Source organism: Myotis daubentonii, chromosome 12 (genome assembly GCF_963259705.1).
Source record: "Myotis daubentonii chromosome 12, mMyoDau2.1, whole genome shotgun sequence".
Lineage (NCBI taxonomy): Eukaryota > Metazoa > Chordata > Mammalia > Chiroptera > Vespertilionidae > Myotis > Myotis daubentonii.
The window spans coordinates 56,577,444-56,594,200 of record NC_081851.1 but is presented as its reverse complement, the minus strand read 5'-3'; the positions used below and the strand labels follow the sequence as shown (position 1 = coordinate 56,594,200).

At 44.5% G+C, this 16,757-nt stretch overlaps 1 long non-coding RNA gene across 1 annotated transcript in view; it reads left to right on the top strand.

The window, feature by feature from the left end:
• The first annotated feature begins 63 nt into the window (after positions 1-63).
• The window catches only part of LOC132213828 (uncharacterized), a 59,362-nt gene continuing 42,668 nt past the window's right edge, over positions 64-16,757 (top strand). Inside the window, exons 1-2 of the long non-coding RNA XR_009448073.1 lie at positions 64-368; positions 9,119-9,555. This is a non-coding gene — a long non-coding RNA (uncharacterized LOC132213828). The remainder of the gene's footprint in view (positions 369-9,118; positions 9,556-16,757) is intronic.

Sequence of the window (16,757 nt, the reverse complement as noted above, 5' to 3'; positions counted from 1 at the left end):
GGGGGGTTTTCATGTGTGCCAGGCGTGTTAGGCATGAGTTAGGCTAGAGGTGTGTGAAGCTGGGGCATGAGGAGGATCTGCTCTTCTTGACAGCCGTCTCCTCCTCAGCTCCTCAAGGCAGCCCAAGACAACTGGAATTTGGGTGTTGACTTTTGGCAAATATTTTAAGAGCAATGAACACTTAAGAGCTTTGTGCAGTTCCCCGCAGAGGTGTCAAGGTTTCCTAAGGATTTAGCCTATTGTGAGTGTGTGCCGCCTAAGAAAACTCTGCTTTTGAGAGTGATGTCCCAGAAAAGCCAGGTAATACCAGGGAGGTGAGCCTCCTGTCTGCAGGAGCCTAGCAAGTCTTATATCCTGTCTTCACACGGGTATGTCTATTCTCTTTACATTGGTGGCAATGCATTTCCTCCGGCATAATTTCTGTATGACAAGCATGTCAACCTAGAATGATTGCATAGGACTTATCTTTTATCTAAGTAACATAGGCTGATATATGTAACTAACATAAAGGAAAAATATAAGGAAAGTGATTTGTGATAAATGGAAATATTACTATTTTATTCTATAGTCTATATTCTATATGCATGTTATGTATATTTTAATGCTACATATTATGTAATATATGTTAATGTTATATATTTTATGTACTCTGTATATAATGTTACATATTTTATGTACTGCATCCCCTAAAGAGAAGGGCTAATACTTGCAACGGGTGGCTTTATCAGATCATTAGCTATTCTGCATTTTTATAATGTGACACAATTATTTCATATCATAGGTCAACAAATTATTAATTTAGTATTTTTATAAATAACCTGCTACTCTATATTTCACTTGCAAGCAAGGATCAGCTGCAAACGACTTCCTGCTTTTATGAAGTTGGGCAGGTAATGGAACAATATGTAAGCAGCCAGTATCTCAAAGGTGACCATGATGATCACAGCCTTTTCCAATTATTTTAGCCAATTTGCAAAACTAAGTGCTAAACAGAACTTGCTACAGGGCCAAACTGATTGTCTACTGCAGTGGTCCTCAACCTTGCCTGCTATTAGAATCACCTGGGAATCTTTTTAAAATCCTGATTTCTGGGCCTCATCCTCCGGAAATTCTGTTTCTTCGTTACTAATGTTGTGGCCCCACCCCATAACAAAGAAACAGAATTTCCGGAGGATGAGGCCCAGAAATCAGGATTTTTAAAAGATTCCCAGGTGATTCTAATGTGCAGCCAAGGTTGAGAACCGCTGGTCTACTGCTTTCTGTATGACTTTACTTACAAGGCCTGGAGGGACTGGGGAATTTTGTTCAGACTAGGTACTTGACATCTATGGTTCCCAACCTCTTCCCCACCATACAACTTCTAAGACTTGCTTTTTCCCACTGTCATCACTCACCTCACATCGGAAACATGCATCCTTTACTCCCAGAGCAGGACAGGCTCCTGGTGGCTCTCCATGGGCAACCCTCTGCTGCTTCCTGCTTCCCTGTAGTTCAAAATGGGCTGCTCCTGTGCGACCCAGTCCTGACGAATGGGACCCGAGGGGAAGCTGCCCGGAGGCTTCTGGGAAAGATCTGCCTCCTGAAGAGAAGAGCAGAGAGAATTGGCAAATCCTGCGCTGGGTGTGAGTGTGGCGAGTCAGAGATCCACACGTGGAAGACGATGAAGCAGAGAAACGGGAAGAGCCTGGGCCCTACTGTCATGGCTGAGGCTCGGTACTGACCAAGCTGCTCTGCCCTGCCTTTCACCGTCTCACTGTATGAGCTAAAGCGCCATGTTGTTCAAGCCGCTTTTCATTTTGCATTTTGTGATGAGCTGCTGAGAGCATCCCTCCCAACTGATAGCACTCACTGATGAACAATGCACGTAGTAATGGAGAACCGTGTACCAGGTATTAATGGGAAACTCAAAGGAAACAGAAAATGTGCTTCTTTCCTTCACTGAAAATATAATCTAGTCGTTCTAGTCAACAGAAATAAAATATACCTGCAAGTATGAGTTTCTGCCCAGCCTCACACTCCTGTGCAAAGTATTATAGGATAAGCTAAATAAAAATTGCAAAAATTTCTGCAAGATTTGCTTAGATGATCAGTTTTCAACAAGATGTTTTCACACTGTTAAGAGAGAACCAAAGAAAAATTAAATATGAAATATGGCTCCTTCCCCCGCCCCTCCCACCACCCTCCATGAATCTGCTTCGAAATTGACATTGCTATCTTCGAAATTGACATTGAAAGCCCCATGCTCTGATGTTTTGGAAAACACCAGGACATAAAATATTTCTCAGAAATAGGAACTCACCCATAGAGCCTGCTGGACACACACACTGCTGCTTATGTCTGATTTGGAATATGCAAGCAATTTGCCTCTAAGAATTTATTGCCGTCAGGTTAATAATCTTCACCTGACATTTAGAGAGTAAATCATAGGCGCCTTCATGTTTTTTTAAACTCTATCTGTGGCTGAGCAGTTAGCCAAGGTTGGCGCACATGCCAATTTGATGGTTGAAAATAATAATTTTGTGCCGTTCGGTCTTCCTGGAGGCCACATCCATTAGGCATGCTCTGAAGATGGTAACAGAGTGTACTTGTAGGTTTGTGTTACACAGCAGTAATTATGGTGGCAGCTCTGACTCAAGTTTTCAAAGTTTCGTGAAATGAGCCTCATTTGAAAGATAAACTAGTTGATTGGCCTTCACATGTCTTCCCAGAAATACTATGAAATAAGACCACAATCTACAGTCTGATGGGGGTCTGGCCGCCGGGGGCAGCTCTCCCCCAAAGGGCATCAGGACTAGAAAGGCGCCCTGTCCCTCTGAGGAGGAGGTAGGAGTAATGAGGAGGGCTTTGTGGATGTTGGTACTTCTGCTGCGCAATGATAAAGGTACACAATGGTAGAATACAAGACCTGCATGAATTCCAGAACCTCCCACAGGTCCCATCGGTGCTGCCTCAAGTCCAGGCTCCTCATCTCGGCTTTCTAGCCCCTCTGCCCCACCATTGGTCCCACCTCGCCCCCACACTCATTAGTCTCCTCGCCGTCCACCCAAATGAGCATGTTCATTCCTGTTTTCCCACCCTTGCTCATGACATACCACCCCCCGCCCCCACTTACTTTCTTTTCTTTTCTTTTTCTAAATATATATATTTTTTATTTCAGAGAGGAAGGGAGAGGAAGAGAGAGATAGAAACATCAATGATGAGAGAGTATTATTGATCAGCTGCCTCCTGCACACCCCACACTGGGGATTGAGCTCACAACCTGGGCATGTGCCCTGACTGGGAATCAAACTGTGACCTCCTGGTGCATAGGTCAATGCTCAACTACTGAGCCACACCAGCTGCCCCCCCTTCCCCCCCGCCCCCCACACGCACACTTACTTTCTACATCTCTCCTCTGTGCCATTCTTCACTGCCTAGGTCAAGGCCCATCTCTTATAGGACTATCCCAGCCCTCAGTGAGTTTTCTCTTCTTACACTCCTAGTAATTACCATGTAATGAGCATGGAGGATATGCCAGGTGATTCACACTCATTATGGGAAAGTGATGGGATGGGGTTTTTCTATCCTCCATACACTGTTTCCATCCATCCCCGCCTTGGGACCTGGCACACACTGTGACAAGGGCATTTGGTAATGCAACACAAGGAAGTGGAGCTCTCTGCAAAATGATGCCTAGATCGTCCTGTAGATGCTCTACCTCTAGGACTGCCGGGGTCCAACCCCAGCAGGTCCAGGGGTCCCCAAAGGTGTGGACGGAGTCGGCGAAGAAGGAATGACACGGAGACAGCGTTCAGTTGATCAGCAGCCTAGCCAGGATCTCCAGCCAAGTTCTGGTCTCAATCCCCAGAGAGGTTCTGCTTCGGATCTCCAGCCAGGTTCTGTGGCCAGGTACTCCAGTCAGGTTCAGTCACCAGGTTCTAGTCAGGTTCTCTTGCCAATTTCTGTAGTCAGGTTCAGTCCAGGATCTGTGCCTAGGCTCTGTCTCTCTTGGTCCTGTCTTCCAAACCCTGTGTCTTGCTGTCTTGTTACATCTGTATTTATACCAGTTCATTCAATCCTATCAATCTCTATTACAAAGGTTAGGGCGTTTCTTATCTCCATTCCAGGGAGTAAAGATTATGTAGCTTAAGCATGATTGTTCATAGTTAAAGTGATTAATTACCCGCCTGGCACTTAGTTGAGGGGTTTTATTCCCTCCCTAACTTCAGGGGAAAATCCCTACCTGGGGATTCAACCTTTCTCGGAGAGGTGACCTTGGTTAAGACACACAGCGCTAAGGGGAGCAAACATATTAAGAACCGTATGCCATATATGCCAGGTCCCTTGAAACAGCAAGGATGGACCGACTCCCGGCATAGGACAGTGGTTCTCAACCTTGGCTGCATATTAGAATCACCTGGGAATCTTTTTAAAATCCTGATTTCTGGGCCTCATCCTCCAGAAATTCTGTTTCTTTGTTATGGGGTGGGGCCACAACATTAGTAACGAAGAAACAGAATTTCCGGAGGATGAGGCCCAGAAATCAGGATTTTAAAAAGATTCCCAGGTGATTCTAATGTGCAGCCAAGGTTGAGAACCACTGTTCTAGGAGCTAAAGGCTCCAACCCACTTGGAATGGAAGGAAACAGAAATGAAAGAAAGGCTGATAACATTTATCAGAGGCCAGGGGAGACCATAGGACCCAGGCATGAGGAGAAAAAGGCTTAAAGAGAATTCACAGTGATGACTCTTGTTCCCTCACGACATAGGGAGGGGTAGGATGTGGGGCAACCCCAACGCCATGACCAAAGGACCTGCTGCTCTTCAGTGGATCCTCCGCGGTCTGTAGTGTAGCTGGGGCACAGGTTGAATGGCAGCGGAGAGTCACCTGATTCCCACCCTATGACAGACTCTGGTGAAGGCTCTACTTGAGAAAGAAGGGCTGTGTGTTTCTTCGCTGGGTGTACTTTCAGTGATGCATTGCAGGACCAATTTCTAATAATCCATTTTTTTCTAATTATCCATTTTTACTGCAAAAAGTATGAAGACAAAACAGACCCACCATTTCATACCATACCATTTCAAAACATACCATTTCATAAAGACAACCACTGTAAATACATTGCTGTGTTTCCTCACAGTCATTTGCCTCCGTCAGTCTGTCTCTTTATGTTTATCTCTGGTGTTGCTATAATATTTGATGACCTAGCTCTCCACAGACATGCCACTCCCAGCTTGTAGGCACCCTGCTCCCTCACTGTGAATGTGGCTTCATCTAAACCTCCAGCCTTCGTGTGACCTACAGAAATCGCTCAGATTGGAGGTAACTACAGGATGGGTCCTGGTCGCGTAATACCCACACAGGGACAGGCCTGGAGAAGTCCTTCAGGAAACGACAGTAAGGCTCGGACACGCTTAAGATGTCATTGCGCTCTTTAAGTTGTAACTCAAATCCTCCCTGGCGTCTTCAGCCTGAAGCCCGGGGCTGCAGGGGAGACAGACGTGTGGCCTGTCCCAGTCTGAAGGCCTCAGCTGTCAACAAGCAACTCCCTCGGAGGCCATCTCAGGCTTCTCCAGGCCGGGGCCAAGAAACCGAGTCACATGATGACACGCGATAATTTTTTAAAAAACAAAGCACATCCAGAACAATAGCATCTTAGAGACTCCGCCTCCCCAGGCAGGAATTGCCCTCCGCACTGACAGACAGAACTGTCCCTCAAGAGACACGAGGTTCCCTGAACCAATTTAATCTGGAAATGTTTCCTCCAGTTGTGTAGGCAGAGTTAGATTATAGATCCTGGGACTGTTCAAACTTGGACACATTTGACTAGACTTTTTAGGGGCAAGAAATATTCCCAGGATGCCACAGCGAACAGAATAAAGCCTTCAAAAGACCTCTCTCCCCTGAAAGAATCTATCGTCCGTCACTGAGTGCTCATTCTTCTCTCCTCCGAGTGCCTTCCAACGTTTACTGATTCTCAGCGAGAGATGCCTCGTCCTGTTACTCATCTTTTGAGGGAGGTGGTGGCTTGTCCCGGGTCCTCGATGGTGTGTTTGTGGCGGCCTTCCTTATTCCCCTCCGTGTCACCCTCACGGCCAGGCCAGGCTGCCCGGCACAGGGCTGTTCACTGGGTATTTTATTTGTTCCTGTGCTGAGCAGCAGAGGACACTTTCTGAGCTCAGATCTTCCAAAGGGCTCCATCGATGGGCTTCTGGATGCCCCCCCAAGCCCGCCGCGCCCCCCCCCCCCCCCCCCCCGTTTACTTAACCGCAGCCTCACAATTCTCCGGGAGGTCAGACGAGCCCCACTGATAGAGGAAGCTGAAACTCGGACAAGTGGAGAGATTTGCCGATTTGCCGATGGTCCCTCAGTAGAAGGGTAAAAGCAGGGCTGGGAGTGAGGTTTTCTGACCCCAAGTCCAATGCTCTTGCCCTGACCTGACAGCTGTTCTCACTTCGCCACAATTACGGGGAAACCTGTAGCGATGCGCGCGGGGAGGAGGCAGCAGGAGCGTTCCGTGGCCTCTGTCTGCATCGCTCCTCCCTGGGCCCGCTGCGCCAGGCCCAGATGCGGCTCCGTGCACCACTTGGCAGCCTCGGGCTCCTGGCTTTTCTATTAGATCTTTCATTCCTTTCTCCCTGCCCCCTCACCTCCCCACCCAATACAGAAACAACCCCAGGAGTAAAATGCAAGAGCTCGACCAGCATAAAGCAAAGGTTAGAAACTGAACGCCAGCCTTCCCGAAGCCAGGAAATTCCAGAGACGCGGTTCTCATGGCACGGGGACTTCAGGTTACATATTTTGCCGTCTGGCTAACCAGTTGTACGTTTCAGTGTGCGGCTTAAGACAGGGTCTGCCTGTGCCACGAGGGTGCCTCCGGGCTCTCAGACCCATATTAGATTGCAGGCAGGCTGTCCTGTGGATTAGCTGTGAGATTTGCAAATGTATAGTTTACAATGTGGTAAGAGCCCATGGCCCGGGAGCCCGCAGTGAGAGCGGTAGCTGTGGCGGTGCTCCAGTTTGGAGGGATTTGCCCTTCAAACCTCAAGGCTGCATTAGCATGGCGGGGGCCTGCGGAGTTCTCCTGCCGAAAGCAGCCGTCCAAAGATTTTCCTTAGTCCTCCCCTTGCAGCCAGGTGTGTTTCCCTGGGTAGAACCTCGAATGCTGCAGAAGTCCAGCTAAGCTGGATGCCCACAATTTTAGAATTGAAAGCCTGTCTCTATTAGAAGTGGTTTTTAAATTAATCAGCTGTGAAATAAATATGGGGGGTCCTGTGGCACCCCCTCAACCTGGTCTGTAGGTGGGCAAAGCACCTGTCCCCAAGTCTTAGGCCGAGCACCTACTGCCCAACATGGACCCCCAGAGCAGGGCCTAGCGTTCCCCAGTCCCTGGCAAGGCACAGGGAAGACCCTCACCCCAGCCTCGACAATAGCAGCAGCGAAACACCAAGCTTTTCCCCAAGACTGGAAGCTGGAGAGTCCCACAACTCCCCTGTCCCTTTGCTGAGCGGTCTCAACGACCTTCCACAAGCTGTGTTTCAGCCACGGAAGCTGAGCCTGAGTCTCGAACAAGCCACCCATTGGCTTTGACGTGGGGAACTTTCTTGCTATTCCTCAAGCCCCTCCCCTGTTTCCCAATGACCTTCTTGTGCCTTGCAAGTGCCCAGCCTGCTCCAGGCCTGTCTGCCTTAGACTGCATTCTGCTTTGGAGTTCTCTCCTTCCCCTCCTCCATTTCTCTTCCCCAGACCTCCTGCCAAATTTCCAACTAGCTGTCACTCACAAAGATCTGATAAAATTGGGTAATAATGACCTATGCTACTGTGCTCTAGATCCGAAAAACATGAACAAATTCAGCCTCCTAATACCGACCTCTCAAATAGGTTAAGTGGTTCTGTGCAACTACGAAGGGGTTGCATTTGGATCCCAGTCTTCTGATCCCACATACCTGGTACTCTTTACAGATGCTGCATTCTCACCACTGCCCTGCTGGGGAGCGGCAGATCCTCAAGACAACCTGCTACGGGGTTCGGGGTTCGTACTTCAGGGCCTGGGGTGCTCATACCAGAACAGTAAGCCAGCATCAGAGAGGAGCTGGCGGGAGAGCCTGAGCGGGCTTGTCTGACTCCCTTCCACGCAGACCTCAGAGCAGATGGCTCCCACGATTGCTCCAGAGAGAAATGAGTCCTGTTCATGCGGAAATCTTCCGAAGGCTCTTTTCTGCCAAATTCTAGAAGGCAGAGCCAGGGAGGGGAGATGTTGCTGGAGATACCATTCTGAGTGATAAGCTGACACTGGGGAGCCCACAGACTCCCTTTTTCCCTCTCAGCCTTTCCCTTTCTGGGGGTTAAGTCTTTGCTTTCAGGCAGAGAGGCTCTGGTTGTGGTTCCAAAGTGGATCCTGCCAGTTAGGAGTCTCAGGCCTAACTGAAGCCTCCGACACCCCTCCCGAAGACCCCTGGAAACACCCAATCCCCGTTCCTTATTTGTTGCATGAGTGAATAAATGAATGAATGAATGAATGCTGCTCCACACTTCTGCTCATGGAGCCAAGTCACCCAGACAACTCATTTTCTGGCTGGGACCTGGGGTGGGGGGGTGGGGGCTTAAAAGGTTATCTTTTGCTAGAGAAATGCTTGATTTTAAGAAATGGATTAATAATATAAACCTAAAGGTACTGTAGCTCCAGTTGGATAAGATAACTCACAAGAAGTCATTTTAGTTTACAAATGAATGCATTCAGATGAAAATGGATGCCACCAGCCTTTTACATAATTGGACAAGATGGCTGCCTACTTGGTGTAACTGGAAAGGGGCTGGAATAGCTCTTCCACCCCAATATCTCTCATACCAGTCTGTCTCAGTGCCTGGGATTCCACCATCAGAGATGCATTACTTAGTAGTTTTAAGAGCCTTTTAGATAAGCACTGTCGACAACTCAATATGTAGTGGTATGACACTAAATATTCAGATATATTCATCACTATGATTGGGATTGCAGCAGCATCCTAATCGAATTAAAGAACGTATAAACAAGATGAGATTCACATGCTTCTTATTTTCTAAAACTGAAGGCACTTTGCTGACGCTGACTCTGCCCCCCTTTCTTCCCATCCCCTTCTGTTGTCTTCTGTGTTTTAGGATCTGAGTTCAGTAGCACCTCCTGCTCTCTGGGGTCTCCAGCAGGGCCAACTTGTGCCCCTGGATTCCAGGCCCAAACCCTAGAAAAGGAGAGAAAAGTGGATGAAGAAGAAATGGTGTTGAAAGCAGAGGGAGTGGGAGATGAAAGAGCCAAGTAAAGAACAGGAGAGACAGACGAACAGAGGTGCTCTTGGGAGAACAGGAAAGAGAACTATGTGTTCATCTCCTACAAGAAGCAATGATTCATCCTCCTGGGCTAGGGTTCTAATCCTTTTTCCCTGGACTCACCTTAATCCAGTTAGTCCCAGGGCCCAGAATCCCACCTTTAGGGATGAGCTGCTTCATCACTTGACAGCCTTCTAGCCAGCCTCACTGTTCAGCCCGGAGCTACTTTCATGTGGCTGCTCATCTGCAGGTATCTGCTCCTCGAACTGAAGGTGAGGCTGGGCTGTGTAGACATGTAGATATTTCTCTCTCCCCCTCCTACCTCTCTTCCACTCTCTCTCTAAAGATCCATGGAGGATCCTTGGGTGAGGATTTTTAAAAAAGAAAAAAGCCCAGCCGGCTGGCGCCAAAGTGGGGCCATCACCTGTATTCTGTTACCAGCCAGCGAGGTTGTGCAAATGCCGAGTCTCCATGCCCAGTTTTCAGTTATTCCAAGACCATCGTGACTTTACCAAAACAAAAATACCAGACAGATGGGAGGGGAGTTGGGGGGATGGGTAAAAAATGTGAAGGGATTAAGAAGTACAAACTGGTTGCTACAGAATAGTCATGGGGATGTAAAGTACAGCAAAGGGAATATAATCAATAATATTCTAATAACTATGTATGTTGTCAGATGGGTACGAGATTTATCAGGATGATCACTTAGTAACGATATATAATATCTAATTACTGGGATGTACACCCGAAACTAATATAACATTGAATGTCAACTGTAATTAAAAAATAAAAAATAAATCACTTATTTCTATGTCTTTAAACATCAATAAACAAATAAAAGATAGTTGATGAACAAAAAAAGTTAAAAATTAGAGTAATAACAAAGAAAAAGGAGAATCGCATTTATGTATATAGTGTGATCCCTTTTTAACAGGTTTTAGTGTAAGTAAACTGATGAGTTTTGTATTATCAAGCCACTGTTGATATTTTGAAAGTGTTTACAGCAATTAGGAGAATCTGATATACTAGAATTGTGAAGACTTCAATTACTTAAGTGTGCAAAAATGTTCATTTATTAGGGGAATTTAATTAGTTAAGTTGATGTTTTTGAGTTATTATTCAGTATGTGAATATTCTCAAAATATCAATTGCTTGAAAATTAGAAAATTGGACACTAAACTAAGTAGGACTCATTGTAAACACTTTTTTTCCATCAGCCAAAGCCTCTCAGACATTAAACAAGCCTTGACTTCTTCCAAGGGAGTTCCCACGTCCAAGGCTGGTCACCCCAGCACCTCCCTCAATCACACATCTTTCAGCGCTATTTCTTTCATGTGTGTTCATTTTCCATCAGGGGGCAGGGATATGGCATCCTTTTTCTTTTTTCTTTCACTTCTCAGAGCAACCCCAAATCATCTTTATATTTTAAATTAATTAAATTTATCAGAATTGAGTGGGACTTTTAATCCAATGACAGCAACATGCCTGGTTCTGTGAAGAACTGAATCAGGCACAGTTCCTGTTGAGAAACATCCCCAAGGACACAAAAGTGAAGGACAAGAGAAGGAACAGTGTGAACACTCACCAGGGACGAACTGTGCTTTTGGATGGTACTTGCAGGCCGGTAGGCAGGATTAAGCAGGTATCTTACAATAATTAAGAAGGAGAGGTTATGACAGGCTCCAGGACTGTCTTACTGGGTCATCAGAAGGAAGAAGACATGACACATTAGGGAGACCAGGAGTCATGGCTCCAACCTCTCCTTCCTCACACCTTGTAGCCCCTGCCCCTTCCCTCAAGAACAGAGAACTATGATGCAGAAGGAAAGACAGAGAAGGGAGACAGAGCAAATGTCAAGGGTATAGTGATGTGTGGAGTAAAGCAAAGAGAGAAACTTGGGAAAAGTTTGATTTTGAAAGAAAAGCTCTCAGGAAGGCCTATGCTCATAACAGTGCAGGAGATGCACAGTGTCTTTTTTTTTTTTTAAGAATTTTCTTTTTAAAAAAATATATTTTTGTTCATTTTAGAGAGGAAGGGAGAGGGAGAGAGAGAGAGAGAGAAACATCAATGATGAGAGAGAGTCATTGATCGGCTGCCTCCTGCACATCCCCTACTAGGGATCGAGCCCGCAACCCAGGCATGTGCCCTTGACCGGAATTGGACCTGGGACCTTTCAGTCTGCAGGCTGACGCTCTATCCACTGAGCCAATGGATAGGGCAATGCACAGTGTCTCAAAGAGCTAGAGGCAGACCCAGAAGACGGAATAGGGAGCCCTGGATGAGGTGCTGCCTGAGCAGGGAGAAGGAAGATCACCGGAGAAAGAAGGAAGGGGCGGGTCCCTTGGCCATCAGGCAATTCAGAAGCAGAGATGAGTAAAAAACTGCTGACCTGGGAGTCTGGGCTGAGGTAAGAAAAAGCATTTGAGTCACCTGCATAAAGCCAGTTAAAACTATGCAACAAGGTCAGGTTTTCCAGAATATTGACATTTGGGACAACATTGGTCTTGGTGCCCAAAAAGGATTCTACACCCCTTACAAGACCTTTAAAAGTTCACCCTTTTGTGGTGGAAAATAAAGCTGTTCCTTTATGTGTACAGTGTGTAATTTTGCACGTAGGGGAAAACATGGTGATGTGAATCACCCAAAATTCCCATCCTTATTGAACTGGGTCGCTTGGGCGAGCGAGTAGACCTTTAAGCGGTGAGTATTTATTTAAAAAAGCAGGTTACTGAAGTAGTTCAAGACAACTCCTTTTTATCCAAACGGAATCAGTAGATATCAAACACAACATGGCTGCTGATGTGGGCGGATGGGAATGCCAGGAATCTGAACACCAGTCATAGCTGACTGTGCTGAGCATGCTGCGGCACCGGGCATCGCTTTACTCACATTGCAGACATTGTCTCATTTACCAACCTGCCCTGTGAGATGGCACAATCATTCACAGGGGAGGAACCTAAGGCACAGAGAGGTTCAGCTTATAATAATGTAAGTTTGTCTGACCCCAGCACCGCTGATGATGGGATGATGGGGAAGCAACAACACTGAGATGGGAGACGGGACCACAAACAGACGCGTCAGCCACTTCGAAGTGCTTTTCACAGGAGCAAAGGATGGATGATCTGCACATCAGTGACTCACCACGTACTGGCGACCTGAGACTTCTTGCTTTTGTCTGTTATTAACCTTTTCATGTGTTTTTGCCTTGTCTGCTCTGGCAGTTCCTGAAGAATTGGACTGTCTTGTGGGTCTCTTGCCTCCCACTTGATACCTATTACACACAGAAGCCCGTCTATGGAAAGGTAACTAACTGATTAGCTAGTCTTTGCAACTTCTTGCTCCACCCTCCTTGTCAATGAAGGCGAGTCCGACTTGTAAATTTTTGAAATGTAGCCAACAATTTTGTAAACACTTGGGGAATTTTCTAAATGTTCGGCCAGTAGAATGAATTTAGTGATGCCTCAAATTTTAATGAGACTTCTTTCATGCTGTCTTCAGGTTGATGTTTAATTTACAAGTTTACACCAGACTTTTCATCAATTTTATTTCACATTTAAATTATCGTGCTATGGAGGAGGATAAAACGCATATTCCGCCTATCAAAATGCCACCTGGGGCTAGCAGACTATCCTAGAAGTTATTTTTTTGTTTTAAAGGAAAAGAGGCTCTAGAGTTGTCCTTTCGATTCTCTGTGAAAAAACATGTTGATGATGCAATGCTGAAAATATGATTGGAAAAAAAGAGGAAGAACAGAAAGGAAGAGAAAAGAAAACACAGAGAGACACAGAGGCTAGTGCTAATCCTCCACGGATGTGCACCTGGGAGCACAGAACTGACCCCATCAGGGTCTACAACGGTCAAAATACTGTCAACATGTTGCTGAGTTTCTGATCTGATTCCATTTGTTACTCGTTCCCAGAACCAAAATAGATAAAGAAGCACAAAGCGTCCCACCTGTAGCAATAACTAGAACCACCTCTTCCAGTTGACGAGGGGAAAGTCTCTCTCAATGTGCTGCCAGCTGGGAAAGTGTGGCACTGCAAATACCCCGAGCTCATGAAAGGAGAACTGAGACTGGGCAATGATTGTACAGTCTCAGAGGGGAAAAGAGGTTCCCTGAGGGGGCTCCGGCAGCGGCGGTGAATCAGCTCTTGTCGCAGCGGACTTCAGGGAAGTCCAGCCTACGGAAGGCCCCTGTTTTGTGCAAACTGATCAAATACAGATGTTTCCAAGGAGTTGACCTTACTCACCGTGACTTCACTGGAGATTGAACGGTGGACAGCCGGTCAGCAGCGGGGTGAAGGCATGTTTTGGCGAGAGGGTGTCAATGTATATACAGTTGACAGGATGTGAGTGACACTGGACAAACATCTCTTCTATTGATAAATACGTGCTTGACTTCCAAAAAGTTTTATACCAGGGTGACGTGGCCAGAAAGAATATAGTTTCGGGCTTTGCTAGGTGTCTCCTGTGTACGTCAAACTCTGAAAGAGATGAAGGGGGAAAATATTAAAAATGGGTTCAACCTTCCGTCTTCCTGAAATATCAGTTTTCATATAAAACTCATCAGCTGAGCCAAGTATTAGGCTTGATCAATGGCAGGAAACTAGGGGATCAAATGCTAATAAATCAGAAACAGATACCCCCTCTTGAACAGAAAATATATCACAAAACTGAAAACAAGGAAATCATCTGATGATTTCCTATTGCAATAGCAAGGAGAAAATGAGCTTTTGGGGGGGGGAAGGGGGTGGCTGCACCTTAAATAGCAACAAAGAATAATATTTTGTAATCACCTTAATCAGCGTTGGACTTCAACATATGCAAAATCAAAAAAGATTCAGATATTTGGTGAAATCTGGAGTAGTCTTAAGTGTTTGTGGGTGTGCAGGTAATAAGATGGCAAAGTGGACACATAAAGACTATGTTAACAATACTTTGCTATACATTTTAATGCATTGTTTTCTCTTTTGGAATTATATCCTCAGCCCTCAGCCCTCAGCCCTGTCTTTTAAAAATGTCTTGCCCCCAAATCCCAGTCCCTTACTCCGTAGTGTGTTTTTTTTTTAATTCTCTTATTCACCTTCATTCTGTAAAGTAAATGTTTCATCGACATAAAGCATATATAGAGAAAAATGCACAAATCATAAGTTCACAAATTCATTAAATCAATGAATCTTCATAGAGTGGACACACCTGAGGAGCTAGCACCCAGCCTGAGAAACAGAACATTATCGGCGTCCCCAGGAGCCCCTCTTATTCTGTTCCAGTTGCAGACTTTTCCTCCGAGGGTAATCATATTGTGACGTGTAACACTAGGGATTCATGCTGATTGTTTTTGAGCTTTACAGGAGTGGAATCATAAAGTATGTATTCTTACGTCTGCTTCTTTTGTTCAACATTATTTAAATTGTGCAATTCATTCATGGTGAGTAGCTGTGTATGTCCTTATTAATATTTTAAACTGTATTGTTTTTAATAATACATACACATTCATTTCATTAATACAGTCTTACAGGCACAGAAATGTCTCTGTTTATTTCAACACAGTGATCAGAATTGGTACCCAGAAGAAAGTACAAAAAAGTAACCCGCCCCCAGCAGAAATCACAAAGAATCCACTGAACTGTGATAGAATTCTGAACTGACATGTCGGTAATGAAAGGCACATTATCACCAACACCTTTGAAAGCTTCATTTTTTTTTCTATTTATTTATCTTAAAAATACACATGCAATTTTTTTTTAACCGCCTTAGAAAAGAACCTAGACAGCGTGGTTCTACTCTCTGCCTGGAAACTGTTTGCGTCTGTGAAAACAGAGACCTAAATTAAATTAGAAAATCCTGGTATTCGGTAGGACCGAATTTCCTTTCCTTCCTACTTTCCCATTCCACAATCTATCACCTAGACTAATTAAGAACAGGGAGGTATCATCTTCACTGGATTAACCTTAACTAAATTGTGCTCATTCAACATGTGCCCTTTTGATTAGTCCGAGCAGGGCCTGCTGTCTCGGATACACCCACCTTGTAATTCTACACACTTAATTAATTTCAGATGAATAGCAGAGGGGATAAGCTAAATTCTCGATTAATAAACTATAAGTCCTTGTGTGTGTCAGAGTAGCTCAAATTTTCATTCTTCCTTTATCTATTTGCCCTGCTAGGCAAATGGAGATTGTAACACACACACACACACACACACACACTCACATATACACACAGCTGCAATTGTGTGAGGATGGTGAAAGGATCCATGAGCAATTTTGTTATTGTGAAGGGCAGACCTTAAGAGAGAAAATGCACAAATTGTTAGTACAAGAGATTATTTTTCTACCGACCATAACTTTGTCCTCCTTCACCTGGGCCTCACTCTTTAGTTTTTATTCGCATCTATTTCCTGTCCCATGTACAGATTCTTAGTCATGAAAATTCAATATTAATGTCACCGATATTGTATTTTTAAATGCACTTCTCAGAAGTAAATTCTATTAATAGCCCGAGAACTTTTCTAAGAAATGGTTTGAAATTATGTGTTTAATCCTCAAATTTAACAGTTCCCAAATATATAATAAAAGTTTGCCCTCCTGGGCCTCTCTGACAGCAAAGAAAATTATTTCCTTATAATACAACTGATCCCAAAGATGTTTATATGCTATAATTTATCTCATTTTAATAGATGGCTAGAAAATTACACAAGATAGATTTACAGTCTCTCTTTCAACCCAGAAAATTTATATGTCTCGTTATTAGTGACTTAAAAACTACTACTGATCTGCATAATTGTATATAGAGTTTCTCCAGTAGCGTTTGTGATTCAACTTAATGGTCAATTATATGCAGGGAATTCAAATTACTGATACTTGGGGAATATAGCCAACATAGCTGTTAGTTTACAAGGAATTCTAGTTACATAAGACAAAAATACATTAATATAGCCAATTTTATGTGTTTAATTAAGCAGAGGTGTTTTTTGTAAAGGTCACTGTTATTTTATATAGAAAATAATTCGAGAAACCATATACTCAATTCACATGTCTTCAGATGTTAGGGCTGTTCTGATGTGTTTCCTAAATGTAGTCTTTGTTCCAAAACGATTTTTTAAAAAACCCTTGAGTAATTCTGTTAGTATTTTCTACTACTTTAGAAAATTAAACTGTGAAATTCTTGGACTCCATGTTTAACTGCACTACTGTTTCCCAGGCTATACATATTCCTACAAGTTAAAATAATTTACCATTAAATGAGTGAGAGAGCGTGGAAGATTTTACTGATCATTTTACTAATTGCTTATTTGTGGAAATTCTCCAAACGGTGGAGTCATTTGTTTAATTGAATGCAAAAATTATTAAATCATTTTTGATTGATGGCACGCATGCTGATGGGCACATCATTTTTCAGGGGGCCTCAGCGAAATGCCTTATCAGGTTTGTATTATCTCCTCCATCTGAGGCTGGGCACAGGGGCATTTTAA